The sequence below is a fragment of the Salvelinus namaycush genome, chromosome 26 (assembly GCF_016432855.1).
Source record: "Salvelinus namaycush isolate Seneca chromosome 26, SaNama_1.0, whole genome shotgun sequence".
Classification (NCBI taxonomy): Eukaryota; Metazoa; Chordata; class Actinopteri; order Salmoniformes; family Salmonidae; genus Salvelinus; species Salvelinus namaycush.
The window spans coordinates 2,592,884-2,606,008 of record NC_052332.1 but is presented as its reverse complement, the minus strand read 5'-3'; the positions used below and the strand labels follow the sequence as shown (position 1 = coordinate 2,606,008).

General features: G+C 40.3%; 1 pseudogene; it reads right to left on the bottom strand.

Moving 5' to 3' along the window:
• LOC120021837 overlaps nucleotides 1-13,125 on the bottom strand; it is a 45,324-nt pseudogene that overhangs the window by 22,290 nt on the left and 9,909 nt on the right.

The window sequence follows — 13,125 nt, the reverse complement described above, 5'->3', positions numbered from 1 at the left end:
CATACAATATATGTGCAGTGAAGCTGCTCAACAACTACACCATACCAGTCATCCAACAGACAGCTATTCAGAGCGACACACAGAAGCATCCTTATGTCATGCAATAAAATGCAAATTAATTACTTAAAAATCATATAATGTGATTTTCTGGATTTTTGTTTTAGATTCCGTCTCTCACAGTTGAAGTGTACCTATGATAAAAATTACAGACCTCTACATGCTTTGTAAGTAGGAAAACCTGCAAAATCGGCAGTGTTTCAAATACTTGTTCTCCCCACTGTATATAGTGCCTTTGGAAAGTATTCAGACCGCTTGACTTTTTCCACATTTTGTTACATTACAGCCTTATTCTAAAATGTATTAAATCGTTTTTTTCCCTCATCAATCTACACACAATACCCCATAATGACAAAGCAAAAACAGGTTTTTAATTTTGGTAAATTATAATAATAAAAAAACTTAAATATCAGATTTACATAAGTATTCAGACCCTTTACTCAGTACTTTGTTGAAGCACAATTGGCAGTGATTACAGCATCAAGTAATCTTAGGTATAACACAACAAACTTGGCACACCTGTATTTGGGGAATTTTTCCCATTTTTCTCTGAAGATCCTCTCAAGCTCTGTCAATTTGGATGGGGAGCGTTGCTGCACAGCTATTTTCAGGTCTTTCCAGACATGTTCGTTTGGGTTCAAGTCCGGGCTCTGGCTGGAATAGCTGTGCAGCAAAGCTTATCTTTGCCTCAATCCTGAATAGACTCCCAGTCCTTGCCGCTGAAAAACATCACCACAGCATGATGCTGCCACCACCATGCTTCACTGTAGGGATGGTGCCAGATTTTCTCCAGATGGTACACTTGAATTTCAGGCCAAAGAGTTCAATCTTGGTTTTATCAGACCAGAGAATTTTGTTTCTCGTGGTCTGAGATTCCTTTAGGTGCCTTCTGGCTCCGGCTTGGCCACTCTACCATAATGGCCTGATTGGTGGAGAGCTGCAGAGATGGTTGTCCTTCTGAAAGGTTCTTCCATCTCCACAGAGGAACTTTAGAGCTCTGTCAGAGTGACCATCAGGTTCTTTGTCACCTCCCTGACCAAGGCCCTTCTCCCCCGATTGCTTAGTTTGGCCAGGCGGCCAGCTCTAGGAAGAGTCATGGTCATTCCAAAATTCTTCCATTTAAGGATGATGGAGGCCACTGTGTTCTTGGGGACCTTCAATGCTGCAGATTTTTTTTGTACCCTTCCCAGATTTGTGCCTCGACACAATCATGTCTCGGAGCTCTACGGACAATTCCTTTGACCTCATGGCGTGGTTTTTGCTCTGACATGCACTGTCAAATGTGGGACCTTATATAGACAGGTGTGGGCCTTTCCAAATCATGTCCAATCACTTGAGTTTACCACAGGTGGACTCCAATCAATTTGTAGAAAGGTCTCAAGGATGATCAATGGAAACAGGATGCACCTGAACTTATTTGGGATGGACTGACGTGACAACTACAGGCTGTTTGGAAAAAATTCAGGGTGGTGATATATTCACTTTGGAAAGAGTTTTCTGTCTCTGATTTGGGGAGGATGTCTTTGTTACAACTCCTTGTTAAGGCCTGCGATTATTGCAAGTTATCAGCGTGGTTCTGTCCCCCAACCTAGCAGTATGGGAATCCAGAATTTAGACACCATAACATGGGGGCTAGGCTTGGGACTTGGTTATCCGTAGTACATTATATGAAATACAAACCTAATTTGACAATGGAACCTCATGATAAAGTCCATGATAAAGTCTCCTATTGTGAGACCATCTAATCAGTCAGTGTTATTTTCAGGCCAAGAGAAATCCCTTGATCAGCTTATCACCAAGCTGAACGCTCTGTCACAACAGGCAGAGCTTCCGGCTAGATCTGTAGCGTAAAGACATCTACAAAAGTAAATAGCTCAGCGATAAGCAAGCAGCGTCCAAAAGGTTCTAACGAGACTCAAAGAGAAGCCACAGGGTGCTTCCTGGGGTCTTTACAGGCTATTGTGTTTTTCATTCATTCTACTGTCTAGAGCAGCCACACACACACTCTTTCATACACATTCACACACCTGCCACCGGCAACCCTTGGATACCGGAAAGCATTTAGGAATTCCATTCTTGCGCGTGCATGTGTGTGTGCACTCTACCCCCGAGTCTGGGAAAGTGACTGGTAAACACATGACTTCCACCAAAACTCCCCCAAAAAGTGTCCAGCAGATTGGGGTTGCCATGGCAGTACCAAAAGTTATGCAGGGGCCTTCGGGAGGGCCAGCGACCTCTCCTGACAACCTCCTCCTCCAACTCTCCTGTCAGCGTAATGGATGCTGGGATGGGGTGGTAGCAACAGTGGTGGGGGTTGGGGCTGTAGTGGGTTAAGAAAGATGGAGGACCCCTCATGGAGGAACACTTTGCTGGCTCGCCAGAAGGCAGGTTGTTGCATCTAATTTTGTCTCCCTTTGAGCCTTTCCTGCATGGGGCTTTCTGTGTATTTGTAGGAACCCAGAGGATTACACTTCAGCTTCTGGCAGGTTTTAGCCTCCTGCATGGCAAAACCTATTTGAGACCAAGCGCCATTTTTTCACCGCAAAGATAGCTTTCACAAAACCCACAAATAGAGATAAAATTCATCACTAACCTTTGAACAACTTCATCAGATGACAGTTATGACATCATGTTATACAATACATTTATGTTTTGTTCGAAAATGTGCATATTTATAGGTATAAATCGTAGTTTTACATTGCAGCCATAGTCACAAATGGCACCAAAACAGCCAGAATGTCACGACTCCGACCGAGGCAGGCTCTCCTTCCCGTTCGGGTGGCGCTCGGCGGTCGTCGTCACCGGCCTATTAGCTGCCACTGATCCTTTTCTCCCCCTCCTTATGTGTTCATTGGTTACACCTGTTTTGTGTTTGTTCTTAATTAGTTTGGCTTTATCAGTCAGCCGGCCCGCCCGTTTCTTTGTGCGGAATTGTTTGTTGTAAGCTCGGTGTTTGTTAGTCTGACGTTACGTGTTTGTGTATGTTGGAGTACATTTCTGAACTGTTATCGTTCCCCGTGTCTGGGGCAGTTTATTGTGAGCACCCAGTGTCAAGTGGGGTGGCCGTTGTTTTTCCGTGGTTCATTAAATGAACGTTATCATTGAATCCTCTGTCTTCCTGCGCTTGACTTCGCACTCCGACACCCAGTCCTTACACAGAATAATTACAGAGAGCAACGTGAAATACATAAATACTCATCATAAAACATTTATGAAAAATACATGTTGTACAGCAAATGAAAGATAAACATCTTGTGAATCCAGCCAATATTTCTGATTTTTTAAAGTGTTTTACAGCGAAAACACAATATATTTTTATGTTAGCTCACCACAATAGCCAAACACACAACGCCATTTATTCACCGCTAACATAGCTTTCACAAAACCCACAAATAGAGATAAAATGAATCACTAACCTTTGAACAACTTCATCAGATGACAGTCTTATAACATCATGTTATACAATATATTTATGTTTTGTTCGAAAATGTGCATATTTATAGCTACAAATCCTGGTTTTACATTGTGAATACGGCGCCATAATGCACCAAATTGTCCGGAGAAATTTTGGACAGTCACGTAATCTAACCAAAAAACTCATCATAAACTTTACTAAAAAATACATGTTGTACAGCAAATGAAAGATACACTGGTTCTTAACTTCTTATGGCTGCAGCCCGACGCCGGTACACTTATGACAACAGCCAGCTCAAGTGCAGGGCGCGAAATTCAAATATATATATTTTTTTATATTTAACTTTCACACATTAACAAGTCCAATACAGCATATGAAAGGTACACATCTTGTGAATCCAGCCAACATGTCCGATTTTTTAAATGTTTTACAGGGAAGACACAATATGTAAATCTATTAGCTAACCACGTTAGCAAAAGACACCACTTTTTTTACTCCACCAGTTTTTTACTCCATCAGTAGCTATCACAAATTCGACCAAATAAAGATATAAATAGCCACTAACCAAGAAACAACTTCATCAGATGACAGTCTGATAACATATTTATTGTATAGCATATGTTTTGTTCGAAAAATGTGCATATTTCAGGTATAAATCATAGTTTACATTGCAGCTACAATATGAAATTGCACCGAAAGCAGCCATAATATTTACAGACACCAACGTCAAATACCTAATTACTCATCATAAAACATTTCTGAAAAATACATAGTGTACAGCAAATGAAAGACAGGCATCTTGTGATTCCAGACAATATTTCCGATTTATTAAGTGTTTTACAGCGAAAACAAAATGTAGCGTTAGATTAGCGTAGCCACAATAGCCAGAAACACTTGGGCGCCGACGACCAGTTCACATGCACGACAGATATATGAAATAGCATCATAAAATGTTTCTTACTTTTGGTGATCTTCCGTCAGAATGTTGGACAAGGTGTCCTTTGTCCAAAACAGTCGTTGTTTGGATTTAGAACGGCAACTTTCCCTCTTCAATTAGCATGCACACTAGCCAAGGGGCGCGAATCTCTCCATGTCAACAAACAGAAGAGAACGGAACACGGCAAAACTCCCGAAAAATTTTCAATAATCTGATGAAACTATATTGAAAAAACATACTTTACAATGATATGGTGACATGTATCAAATAAAATCAAAGCCGGAGAAAGTAGTCGCCTATTACGGCAGCTAAAGAGAAGGCAATCCCACTGTCCACGTCGCGCTCTTCAGAGTACCGAAAATGGGGGACACGTCATTCCAAGATGATATGTTCCATCTCAGACCAAGATAATCACCTCATTTCTTCTCTCAAAGCCTCTTGACATCCAGAGGAAGGTGTATGACGTGCATGTATACTAATAGATCTCATGACCATTTATAGGCAGGAAGTAGAAGAGAGCCTCGGTTTCAGACTTTCCACTTCCTGGTCAGGAAGTGTGCTGCAGAATGACTTCTGTTTCACTCAGAGAAATAATTCAAACGGTTTTAGAAACTAGAGAGTGTTTTCTATCCAATAGTAATAATAATATGCATATTGTACGAGCAAGAATTGAGTACGAGGCCGTTTGAAATGGGCACCTTTTATCTGGCTAATCAATACTGCCCCTTGCAGCCCAAACAGGTTGATGCAACCGCTGTGTTAGATTTTAAAAAATAACTTTAGTACAAAGTACAGCATGCAATATTCTGAGACAGCGCCCAGCAATTCTCCGCCATGTTGGAGCCAACATATTCCACAAAAATACGAAATAACATCATAAATATTATCTTACTTTTGATGATCTTCCATCAGAATGTAGTGCAAGGAGTCCTAGTTCCACAATAAATCGTTGTTTTGTTTTAGAATGTCAATTTCTTCTGTCGAATTAGCAACTTTGGCTAGCATTGTGGAGGGCACATGTCCATCAACTCTTGGCGCATGGAACGAAAAATTCCAAAATTCACAATAAACGTCGAATAAACTGATCAAACTCAGTTGAAAATCCATCTTTATGATCTTTTTCTCATATGTATCCAATAAATTCCAAGACGGAGCATTTCGTCGTGTATACCTAACGCATTTCAGAAGACAATGTGGGGTTCCCTGGTGCGCGGCTAAATACTGCCAATAGGGCGGACCTGTCACTCCAAAAGCTCTCATTCGGTCTCACATCAAGCTAGACACCCCATTCAACATTCTACTGCCTGTTGACATCTAGTGGAAGGCGTATGAAGTGCATACAGATCCATAAATATAAGGCAATTGAATAGGCAAGGCCTGACACAGAGCCCCATTTTCAGAATTTTCACTTCCTGTTTGGAAGTTTGCTGCCAAATTAGTTCTGTTTTACTCACAGATATAATTCAAACAGTTTTAGAAACATCAGAGTGTTTTCTATCCAATAGTAATAATAATATGCATATCGTATGATCTAGAACAGAGTACGAGGCCGTTTAATTTGGGCACGATTTTTTCCCAAAGTGAAAACAGCGCCCCCTATTCACTAAGAGGTTATTAACTAAGTCAGTAGACTTAGTCATAGTCTCCTGTTGAGGTGAAAAGTAAAAAAAGGGTCCCAGAAGTTGGACTTCATTGCACTCAACATTACACACCTCTATACCCATGAGTGAAACTAACTACATTTGTCATTTGTTTTTACTTCAAAAGTTTAGAACCAAAACAATTTAGATTCTGTGGTACTTTTTTCCTGCATTATGCTCAAGCACTAATTATGATAATGATGATAGTCACACTAAATATGGAGTAATTACAGCTGTATAATGGAAGATTGTGATTAGATATAACAGTGTTCTTCTTTCCTAGTCCTGGAGCGGCTCAGTGTGTGCAGGCTTTCCTTCCAGCCCAGTACTATAACAGTGGTTCAGATAATTCAAATCTCGATGATTAGTTGATCGGTTCAATCAGGGCTCTCGAGAACCAGAAGTGAAGACCCTGAGATGGACAGTAAATGTTACCCCATATCCTGTGCATCCATGCCCCATGTACCTATTTCTCTATGCTCATCATATTAACATCTTATCATGTACCTGTTATTTAAGGCAAACTCTTATCTCTGACAATAAGTATATGGCTCACTACATGGTTAGGAACACAACATTTGTTTGGAGTATAGACTGTAAATCTGTAGTAATATTGTATGTAAGTGCAGCCCCCTCAGTTTGGCCTGTAGTGAACCAGAAATGGTCCCAGAGAGCAGTAGAGCTATACCGTGACATAGGCTATTCTGAATGAAATGATTTTCTAAAATGCTGAAAGAAATTCTACCGAACTGACACACTGAGGGGACAACCCTGACTCACACCCTTTTTCAAATTTTACAAATGTTTTCCATGCAACTCTCTTTCACTCCTTAGAGGCAGGTCAGAACTGACCTTGATAGCCTTTCTTGGTCTTAATCGCTCCCAGCCAATACCATTGGTCCTCTAAACTACTGATAGCAGGATACCTGCTCAGATTACCTGCTCAGATTACTTTTCTCACACACACACCACACACACACACACACACACACACACACACACACACACACACACACACACACACACACACACACACACACACACACACACACACGTATGTTGACACACACACATACTGTATACAGTGCCTTCAGAAAGTATTCACACTCCTTTACTATTTTCACATTTTGTTGTGTTACAGCTTGAAATTAAGGTTAAATTTAGATTTTGTGTCACTGATATGCACACAATAACCCATAATATCAAAGTGGATTAAAAATGTGCTTAACAAGTCACATAATAAGTTGCATGGATTTTCAAATGACTACCCCAATTCTGTACCCCACACAATTATCTCAGTCGAGCAGTGCATTTCAAGCACAGATTCAAACCGATGGTTTGCAAAGAATTGCACCTATTGGTAGATGGGTAAAAAGAAGACATTGAATATCCCGTTGCAGTTATTAATTACACTTTGGATGGTGTATCAATACACCCAGTCACTACTACTAACTCAGTTGCCAGAGAGGAAAGAAACCACTCAGGGATTTCACCATGAGGCCATTGGAGATTTTAAAACAATTACAGAGTTTAATGGTTGTGATAGGAGATTACTAAGGATGGATCAACAACATTGTAGTTACTCCATAATACTAACATTAATAACATAATGAAAAGAAGGAAGCCTGTACAAAATATATTCCTAAACATGCAATAAGGCAAAAAGGTAAAACTGCAAAAAATGTGTCAAAGAAATTAAATTCATGTCCTGAATCCAAAGCATTATGTTTGGGGCGAATCCAACACAACACATCACTGAGTACCACTCTTAATATTTTCAAGCATGGTAGTGGCTGCATCATGTTATAGGTATGCTTGTTATTGGCAAGAACTAGAGAGGTTTTTTAGGATACAAATAAACTGAACAGAGCTAAGCACAGGCAATATCCTAGAGGAAAACATGGTTCATTCTGCTTTCCAACAGACACTGGGAGATTAGTTCACCTTTCAGAAGGACAGTTACCTAAAACACAAGAACAAATATACACAAGTTTCTTTCCAAGACGACATTGAATGTTCCTGAGTGACCTAGTTACAGTTTTGACATAAATCTGCTTGAATATCTATGGCAAGACTTGAAAATGTCTATCTAGCAATAATCAATAACCACCTCTTGATGCTCTTGGACACATCATCAGTGATGTAACCTAGGGTCATAGGGTGTTTCGGGTCTTACAACATCATACACCCTCACCCAAAACAAACAAACAAACAAACAAGCAAACAAACACACACACACACAGTTCCCCTCCCCATTCCAGCCTTTTTGCCCAAATCCACATGCATGCTTTTTCTCTTTCTCTCTCTCTGATACACAGCACCTTCTCATTCAAGTTTCTCTGCTCTAAATCCACTGACCAAACACACACTCACTCACTCACACACACAGCCCCTTCTCTCCCGTTCCAACCTCTTAAGGAGGGCAAGTCATCGACAAGTCATTCCCCTCTTGTGGTGTCACGACTTTCCCTCTTCTCTGGTGCCCTTGAGCAAGGCACTTTACCCCTAAGGTGTAGACACCTAAGGTGTAGACTCTGGTAAGGTCTACAGCTGTTGTATTTGACGCATGTGACAAATACATTTGTCACATTTGTTCCAGTGCTCCAGGGGAGCTGCTCTGTTGCAGTCCCTGTGCTGCTCCCAGCCTGTGATGTGTGTGTTGTGTGTCAGGTTGGGTACTGTGACTGCAAAAAAGCAAGAATATCCCTGCAAATGGACCAATAAAGCAAGTATTGTATTGTATCCAACCCAGCTATGCCTTTTATCTCTGGTGACCTGGCCAGTCACTCTGGACACAGGGACAGAATAGCAGCCACTGTTAGGGGAGGTACAGTAAGATCCATAATACTGGCACCCTTGATAAAGATGAGCAATAAGGAATGTATAAAAGATGGGTGCATCTTTGGTTTTAGAAGTGGGGGAGACAACTTTTACAGTGCCTTGCAAAAGTATTCACCCCTCTTGGCATTTTTCCTATTTTGTTGCATTACAACCTGTAATGTAAATTGATTTTTATTTGGATTTCATGTAATGGGCATACACAAAATAGTCCAAATTGGTGAAGTGAAACAAAAAAAAATACTTGATTAAATTTTTTTAATTTTTTAAAGTGGTGCGTGCATATGTATTCACCCCCTTTGCTATGAAGCCCCTAAATAAGATCTGGTGCAACCAATACCTTCAGAAGTTACATAGATTACACACAGGTGGACTTTATTTAACTAAGTGTCACATGATCTGAGTATACAGTTTAAGTCGGAAGTTTACATACACCTTAGCCAAAAACATTTAAACTCAGTTCTTCACAATTCCTGACATTTAGTCGGTCAGTTAGGATCACCACTTTATTTTAAGAATGTGAAATGTCAGAATAATAGTAGAGAGAATTATTTATTTCAGCTTTTATTTCTTTCATCACATTCCCAGTGGGTTAGAAGTTTACATACACTCAATTGTTTAACTTGGTTCAAACGTTTCAGGTAGCCTTCCACAAGCTTCCCATAATAAGTTGGATGCATTTTGGCCCATTCCTCCTGACAGAGCTGGTGTAACTGAGTCAGGATTGTAGGCCTCCTTGCTCACACACGCTTTTTCCGTTCTGCACACACATTTTCTATAGGATTGAGGTCAGGGCTTTGTGATGACCTCTCCAATACCTTGACTTTGTTGTCCTTAAGCCATTTTGGAACAACTTTGGAAGTATGCTTGATGTCATTGTCCATTTGGAAGACGCATTTGCGACCAAGCTTTAACTTCCTGACTAATGTCTTGAGATGTTGCTTCAATATATGCTCATAATTTCCCTACCTCGTGATGCCATCTATTTTGTAAAGTCCACCAGTCCCTCCTGCAGCAAAGCACCCCCACAACATGATGCTCCCACCCCGGTGCTTCATGGTTGGGATGGTGTTCTTTGGCTTGCAAGCCTCCCCCTTTTTCCTCCAAACATGACGATGGTCATTATCGTCAAACAGTTCTAGTTTTGTTTCATCAGACCAGAGGACATTTCTCCAAAAAGTACGATCTTTGTCCCCATGTGCAGTTGCATACCGTAGTCTGGCTTTGTTATGGTGGTTATCGAGCTGTGGCTTCTTCCTTGCGGAGCGGCCATTCAGGTTATGTCGATTTAGGACTCGTTTTACTGTGGATATAGATACTTTTGCACCTGTTTCCTCCAGCATCTTCACAAGGTCCTTTACTGTTGTTCTGCTATTGACTTGCACTTTTTGCACCAAAGTACGTTCATCTCTACGAGCGGTATGATGGCTGCGTGGTCTCATGGTGTTTATACTTTCGTACTATTGTTTGTACAGATGAATGTGGTACCTTAAGGCATTTGGAAATTGGTCACAAGGATGAACCAAACTTGTGGAGGTCTCCATTTTTTTCTGAGGTCTTGGCTGATTTCTTTTGATTTTCCCATGATGTCAAGCAAAGAGTCACTGAGTTTGAAGGTAGGCATTGAAATACATCCACAGGTACACCTCCAATTGACTCAAATTATGTCAATTAGCCTATCAGAAGCTTCTAAAGCCATGACATAATTTTCTAGAATTTCCCAAGCTGTTTAAAGGCATAGTCAACTTAGTGTATGTAAACTTCTGACCCACTGGAATTGTGAAACAGTGAATTATAAGTGAAATAATATGTCTGTAAACAATTGTTGGAAAAATGACTTGTGTCATGCAGAAAGTAGATGTCCTAACCAGCTTGCCAAAACTATAGTTCGTTAACAAGACATTTGTGGAGTGGTTGAAAAATGAGTTTTAATGACTCCAACCTAAGTGTATGTAAACTTCCGACTTCAACTGTATATACACCTGTTCTGAAATGCCCCAGAGTCTGCAACACCACTAAGCAAGGGGCATCACCAAGCAAGCGGCACCATGAAGATCAAGGAGCTCTTCAAACAGGTCAGCGACAAAGTTGTGGAGAAGTACAGATCAGGGTTGGGTTATAAAAATATCTGAAACTTTGAACATCCCACGGAGCACCATTAAATCCATTATTAAAAAATGGAAAGAATATGGCACCACAACAAACCTGCCAAGAGAGGGCCGCCCACCAAAACTCACAGTGTTTAGTTGTTTAAGGTTCCAAACATATGTCATTTTGTTAATCCATCTAGTGAATTAAATGACAGCATAGGTTTCAAGTATCATGCCAACTAGTGTTAGCCAGGGAGAAGTTACAGGAGAGAGGGGTAGGATAAAAGTAACACGTAAACTGATGAGTTCAGATTGCTTTTATAATGTTAGCAAAAAAGTGACTGAATGTTTGAAAATTATATATGGCATCATTAGAATTATGCCTTAATCAACTGACTTGATGGATCAGTTTTTCACATAAGCTTTGATCGACAGGTTAGTGGTTAAACACATATATCTTTATGATTCTGGGGTCCATTACCTTATGTCAAGTCATAGAAATGTGATAAACATGATGAGTTTGCCGTTTGTGAGAATAAAGATGTGTATTCCGCCAATTTGTAAGTCGCTCTGGATAAGAGCGTCTGCTAAATGACTTAAATGTAAATGTAAATGTAAGACACGAGGAGCGTACCTGAGTGGTATGGCTAAGCATGAATAGTCATCGAAAATTGTGAAAAACATCTCCTGCTACATTCCCATTCAAGTGCGATGAGAAAATGATGGTTAAAATATCTATCTGATCCATTTTTGTCCGATTAATACTGTAAAACAAAATATTGCGATGTTGACCCATGGTTAATTTTCATAAATTTCGAACCTATAGCATTAATTATTCAAATCGACCAAATATGAAATTATGGCTGATAGTACATTTGTTGAAAGCAATGAGCATTACAAACCAGAAACATCAAAATAAGACAGATAGATATTGAGCACTTCTCGCCAGCTGTTACTTTGTCCCAAGGCCGTGTTAGTCACCGCCCCGCCAGCAGGTTGGTGTAGTTCTGCTGTCTGCCTATATAACTCATCTACCTTAGGAATGGAACTACAGTTGCTAATGAATGGTAGAGGACATATATAAGTTGATTCTCATAAAACATGGTGTGTCTAGCTCTATCGATCTCTGAGTAATTAGGAAAAAACCGAAACGTGTTACTTTCATCCCGGTTCTCCCTTACTTGTAAATTCGTATGAGTGGTAGTAGGCCTAATCGTTAATTTTTGATAGGCTAACGTTACTTGATGAAGACGTGCTGTTAGCAGGTCTGTACTTTTGTCTTGAAGCTAAAATGTAATGTGTGTAGACTACAGACTACAGACGAGAAAATAAACCCTTTATTGTCTGCACATGCTTGTGAATTGCTGCATTATTCAAGAGCGTAATGTGGTTTGGTTCCATTTTACAAATGTGTAATATGGTTAAGATGAAAAGTCGCTTGCATAATTGAAGCATGCTCGGTAGAGGCTATACTGGGATATTTAATTGGAATATTTACAGTAAATGTCCGTTGCCAAGCGCTGAACCCTCCCGAACCCTCTGTTGCTAATATATTATGTAAATTAAAATGTCACTGTGCTGCCTCCTTCAACTTTACGCATGAAGAAAAGACCCTTAGTTGTTGAGTCTGAGCAATGTACAGGTTGGTTTGCCACAATCCTGAATCTAATGTGGATCTTCCTGGAGATCATCCTGATTTGTAATCTTTATCTACTCTACTTGGGTCTAATCCCGACCCCGTTTCAATTGGCAATTTACTCCATCTGGGTAGTCTATGTCCACTTTCTGCAGACTTTCTAGGACTGCTCTGTGGTACTGAGATGTCTGGAAAGTCATTGACAAGGTATCCTGATGAAGACCATGTCGGTTGAAAAGTTGTAGTTGTGTCACAAGGCTTGAATAAAAGGTGACATTCAAAGTCTTTTCAAAGGTCTCTGTTTGAATCAGTTGCAAAGTGAGGTTAGGACATATGACATATGGTTGACTTTTTCTATCCTGTTTCTATAGACCTCTGTTGTGTAGGCTGAGGAAAGGTGTACTGTTGCTACCTCACTTTCCAACCCAGATGCATAAATAAAAGAGCCAATTAGGAACAGGAAAACAGGGTTCATCGATAGGGTTTCCTGGCAGTGGTGCTTCCTCAACTTC